The sequence below is a fragment of the Agelaius phoeniceus genome, chromosome 19, assembly GCF_051311805.1.
Source record: "Agelaius phoeniceus isolate bAgePho1 chromosome 19, bAgePho1.hap1, whole genome shotgun sequence".
NCBI classification, from domain to species: domain Eukaryota; kingdom Metazoa; phylum Chordata; class Aves; order Passeriformes; family Icteridae; genus Agelaius; species Agelaius phoeniceus.
The window spans coordinates 8,184,573-8,190,572 of NC_135283.1; the positions used below are offsets into that span (position 1 = coordinate 8,184,573).

Below are 6,000 nucleotides of genomic sequence, written 5' to 3' on the forward strand. Positions count from 1 at the left end.
CCCAGCTCTCTGTGGAGGTCCTGTGGTGGCAAAGTGAGGCAGAGGGGAGGTAATTCCTTTAGCTGGGGGATTGGCTGGTTTTTCCCTGCACTTAATGTAGGTTGCCCATGGAGTGGGGAGTGCTGCTCATTTAACCCTCCAGAGGGAACAGAGATGAAAAAGGGAGAAAAATACAGTGGAGGAGAGAAAAAAAGAGTTTTGCCTTTGCCGTGCTGGTCAGAAATTACCTGTGATCAGGCGAGTCATGCCCTTCTGCCATTCAGTACCTCTTTGGGGATTTAAAGTTTCACGTGATCTTTTTTAGCTTCCAGGTGCATATGAGTTGTTCCTCCACCCTCCCTCCACCTATTATTTTATTTTATGTTGATTCGCTTTGAGTTTTTAATGGTTATGTCCTCACTGGCTTTGCTATGTGACTGACACCAGCCTGGCTTTGTGACCTTCCCTCCCAGGCTGGGCTTTTTGAGAAGGCAGGACAGAAAGTTGTAGGCTGGTTGAGTGGCCTGTGCCTGTGGGTGGTCCTGGTTTTTCTCTTTTTCTCCTTTAAAAAGCTGCCCTTGTGTGAGTGGGAAAAAGCTACACCTTGTGCAATTCACTGCCAGTGGAGCTGTTGAATTTTGAAAAATGTATTTAAATATACGACTGAAAGGAAGGAAAAATTTAGATGTTTCCTGAATGATCAGTAGGGGATGAACCTGAGGAAGAGGAGAGCTGAGCTGGGCTGAATTTAGGACTAGGAGGAGATTTAAGGTAGGAGTCCAGACATTATCACAAGAATGTTAAAAAAATAATGCTTTGTCCTGTATTGTTGTGTTATCAAATGTCACACCTGCCCTGAAAGATGTGGAGGGTTTTTTGAAACTCAGGTGCTGTTCTCAAACGGGATGCCCTCATTTGCAGCCTGGGAAAGAGCAAATGATTTCCTTGTGCAGGAACAAATTTCTGCCTCTCTGATTTCCTAAACACACTGCCCAAGTGCTCAGGAGCTCCTGAAAATTCTCTTGCAAAGTCAACTTTATTTAGTCTCAGCAGTAGGTGTTTTGGGAATTTTACATTGCTTTCAAAATTTTTTATCATTATTTCTGCATTTTACTGTCTGCACATTTTGTAACTTTTGTTCTAATAAACCCATCTAATTTAACAACTATTAATCTGAGCATTTTGAAATCCCTGGATATTTTCCATTTGTTATTGAACACTTTAGGAATCATCAATGTGACATGATGTAAATCTATAAATGAAATATTACCTTTCACATAAAATCTGCATAATCTGCATAAATTTTTTTGCCTTGGTTATTTTATAGTCTGTTCTCTGTGGTCATTTTTGAATCATCAATGTCTTTATCCTTGCCTCTTGAATGTAAAAAATTCTACTAATTATTGAACAGTCTTTGTAAGTTAAGCCAAATGAGGACTTAATGACTTCTCAGATTCAACACTTCATCCATCTAGTATTTCACGCATATTTAAAATGCTGTTCATTTAGTTGAAATATCCTGAGAATGGCCATAAATTGATGTTATTTTTTCTTCCCATCTGTAATCTGGAAACAGAAAAAAAATAAATTACCCTGTTTTTTCTGTTTCATTAGAACAGTAGAGCATAGGTATTTCCCCACCTCTCCTCTCAAGTGCCAACATCCTTTAGCACCAGAGGTCTTTTAAAGTTGTGATGACCTTAATTCACTTCTGATTATTATGCTGAGTAAACTTCAAGAAGTTTGAAATTTGAGATGAGCACAGACTTTTGCAGGTGTTTCATCTAAAATATTTGAATCTGGGGAAGATTTCTTAGATTTTTTTTCTTAGACACAAATTTCATTTGGGGAAAATTAATTTTACAAATTAGATGAATAGAACCATTTACAAACTTGTTGAGAGGGGAGGAAAAAGATTTTTTAAAATAATTTTGCACTTTTTTTCTTCATTGTAGCTACTTTTGAAGTTCCTGGAGGAGGATGAAGATCACATATATCACCCAAAAATGTGGAAATGTGTGGGACAGAGGCCATGATTCAGTTTACCTCCTGGATCTCACAAAAATGATGATTGATGGACTGAGCATAGAGATGTTTCATCACAATAAATGGTGAACTGCAAATATCTGTCTTGGCAGGGACTGTGCCAAGAATTGGTGCTAAGAGAATCACGGGACTGCTGGAGTGAATGGGGGCATGATAAATTTACACCAGTGCAGATGAGAATATAGCTTGACAATGTATGTCTGAAAGACAAAAACAATTATTTTCTGTTTGTGTTTCCTACAAGTCACCCAGTCTTTAGTGTTGAAGCAAATTATCAAAAGAATTTGCACAATGAAAGTGGCTATCATCTGATTATTTGATGATATGATGGATCAAAGTAAAAGGTAGTGTCCCTCACAGTGTCTTTTAAAAAAGGTTAGAAAGTCTTTAATATCCTAAATAATCTAAAAATTATTTTGGCTTTATTGGATAACAGGATACAAATGGACCATTTCTAGATGAACTTTATGCCTCATGTGACATCTGCACATTGCAATAATCACAGAGTCACTAGGTTGGAAGAGACCTTCAAAGTCATTGAGTCTGACTCATGTCCTAACACCTCAACTAAACCAGGGCACCGAGTGCCACATCCATTAAAAATGCAGGTGTTAAAGTGGTAGGTGCTGCTGCCTATCTCTTGTCCCCAGCAAGCCTCTCCTGTGGAAAGGCAGGCTGACTTAACATTCAGGCAATGCAGTCAAACTTCCACTCAACACTCACCGCAACTGGCTCAGTGACAGAGGCAAGAAAGGCTCTTTTGCAAGGTTTTATTCCAGCAGAGTGACACTGGCACCAAAGGACAAACCCAGAGAAAGAGAAAAACCACGTGGAGAAGGCAGCTTAAAAAGGAGAAGGGATGGGGAGTGGGGCTAAGGGATGGGCAGAGGGCCTGGTCTCCAGGGGTAGGGGGGTGGCCACCAGGGGTACCAAGCCAGTGACAGGGGAAGGAGAAACCAGAAGAAGTTGCGACACCAAGTCCATGAGGGAGACTGTTTTCCCCTTTGGGAGGGATGATTCTATGGTAAGTAGTTAATGCTTCCAGGGCTGAGGGCTTGGGGATTGACCAAGGAGGGAGAATTCATGGGATGCTACAACATCCAGTCTTTTTTTTGAACGCATCCAGGATTGGTGACTCTACCACCTCCCTGGGCAGACCATTCCAGTACTTTATCACCCTTTCTGTAAAAAACTTTTCCCTAATATCCAACCTGTATTTCCCTTGGCACAGCTTGAGACCGTGTCCTCTGGTTTTGACAGCGCTGCTGGTGAAAGAGACCACCCCCACCTGACTACAGCCACCTTTCAGGAAGCTGTAGAGAGTGATAAAGCCACCTCCAAGTCTCCTTTTTCTCCAGGCTTAACAACCCCAGCTCCCTCAGATGTTCCTCATAGGGCTTGTGTTCCAAGCCCCTCTCCAGCCTCTTTGCCTGCCTCTGGACACACTCAAGCTTCTCAACTTCCTTCCTAAACTGAGGGCACCCAGAACTGGACACAAGGTGTGCCCTCACCAGTGCTGAGTACAGGGGAAGGATGACCTTTCTCCTCCTGCTGGTCCCACTATTCCTGATCCAGGCCAGCATGCCATTGGCCTCCTTGGCCACCAGGGCCCACTGCTGGCTCATGTCCAGCCTGCTGTCGACCACCACCCCCAGATCCCTTTCTGCCTGGGCACTGTCCAGCCACACTGTCCCCAGCCTATAACGTTGCAGGGGGTTATTGTGGCCAAAATGCAGGACTGGGCACTTGGACTTATTAAACTTCATCTTATTGGACTCTGCCCATCCATCCAACCATTCCAGGTCTCTTTGCAGAGCCCTCCTATCTTCCAATAGATGAACACAGCTCCCAGCTTAGTGTCATCTGCAAATTTACTAATGAAAGATTCAATGCCCTCATCCATGTTATCAATAAAAATACTGAACAGAACTGGCCCCAGCACAGAGCCCTGAGGGACACCACTGGTGACTGGCCACCAATTGGATGTGGCACCATTCACCACCACTCTCTGGGCCGGCCGGAAGTCCAATGTAAGAGTCTTATTATGTTCCTTCTCATTTCACCAAATATTAAGAACTCTGTAATTCCATGATCACTGTGCCCCAAGTGAACTCCAACCACCTCATCTCCACCAGCCCATCTCTATTTGCAAACAAGTCTAACATAGTCCCTCCCCTGGTACGCTCACTCACCAGCTGTGACAAAAAATTGTCCTCCAATGGAAATGGAAATTCCAGCAGGGTTGTGGGACCTTGGGCTGTCCTTTTCAAGAGCTGCTGTGGCACAGGGGGTGTGCTGTGCTGCAGGATCATCCCAGGATCAGGAACAAGATTGGAACACCCCTGACTGACCTGCCTAGGTTGCCTTGCAGCTACCCTAGGAAATAATTCTATGGTTAGGGCACAGTAGATGTTGAGGAACATATGCCTCACCAAAACTTTTTAAAACTCCAAACCACCTTGCCCCTCAGTGGAGACAGGGAAAACAAGGAATTGTGGCAGGCTGCAAACAAAACCCTGTCACCCCAAAATATTTGGGGTGACAGAAGAAATAAAGTGAAAAGTAAGATAACTGGTCAGTAATGAAATCAAGTATGTTAAGGATCATATAGTACTTTAAACAATAAAAAGACGAGTTGGCATTTTTGATTGTTTGTGCTATTACTCACTAACAGATGTACATCTTTTAAGTCCTGTTAGATTATTTTGACAAGTCATTATAACAGTATTTTATAATAATCTTTAGATTGGCAACAATTCAATAGTATCACTATCAAAATTAAAAAGTTAATTAAGACAACTCTGGATCTAGCATATGGAGTCTTATGAGGAATAAGAGCATATGGAGCAAATGAGGATCTATTCAAATTCACAGAAGCACAGAATCATTGAGGTTGGAAAAGACCTCTATGATCAAGTCCAAACTTTGACTGATTTAACACCCTAGGACTAGAGCACTGAGTGCCACATCCAATTATTTCTTCAATACCTCCAAAATAGTTTAGCAAGATTTTTTTAATCTTCACTAACAATAATCAAAGCAGCCTGACCTCAGTACTTGTTCCATTTTAAAACTGGAATGTTTGTTGTATTACAGAATGAGTGATTTATGATTTTGTTAACCCTATTGCATTTTTCCTATTATATTTTAGGGCATCCAAAAAAAGACCATGACTGTGAGTGGCAAAACTTACTGCAGTAAATGGGCAGGATCTGACCATTTCACAGCACTGAGGTTGCATCCAAACTCCTTTGCCAGCAACCAGACCCCAAGGCTTTCCTTCCATCCTTCCTGGTGGGTCCTCAGAAAGGAATGGGTTTCATGTTGTGTTGTTCTGGCTGATGAAAGAATGCAGTGTCCACCTGAGTGACCCATCACACAGAAATGATGGGTACATGGGCATGATCAGCTTCTGCAGAGCTTTAATTGGAGCAAATTTAGACTATTTCCAACTCTCTAAACAATGTTTTGCTTTTCTCTTGGTTTGCTGTCCTGTTATTACTAGGGATTTGGTTACTCAGGGCTGGAATGACCAACAATTTAAAAAATATAATTTTGGATGCTGAAAATATATTCTAATTGAAAAGGTAAAATGTAGGTGAGCTCTCATGGAAAAGCTTGCTCTGGTGTAAGCTGAACCAACTTGATGTGTGTACAGAACTTTTGTCTTGCTGCTTTCATGTGCTTTGAAGGGTTTTTTCTCTCTATACTTCATCCTGAGAACTGTGCTTCCTGAGTGCTCCTGAGCTTACTTCTCTGTAGGTAAAAAGACAGGCACAATAGGGGGGCATTCTCTGCTCAGAACAGGGTGATTTTGTGCTGAGTCCAAATATACATTTAACACACTGATTTTTTTAAAGTATGTTTTTCTCTAAACTGCCTTTGAATAAATTTCTGCCAATGCCACTTAAAATAAAAATAAATACGCATTAGCATGATTGGAGCATTTGTTACTATCTGCCTTCCTGGGATATC

General features: G+C 41.8%; 1 long non-coding RNA gene across 1 annotated transcript in view; it reads left to right on the plus strand.

The window, feature by feature from the left end:
• LOC143695511 (uncharacterized) overlaps positions 1–2,281 on the plus strand; it is a 169,346-nt gene extending 167,065 nt beyond the window's left edge. The window contains exon 3 of the long non-coding RNA XR_013184771.1: positions 1,935–2,281. This is a non-coding gene — a long non-coding RNA (uncharacterized LOC143695511). The remainder of the gene's footprint in view (positions 1–1,934) is intronic.
• Positions 2,282–6,000: the final 3,719 nt, after the last annotated feature.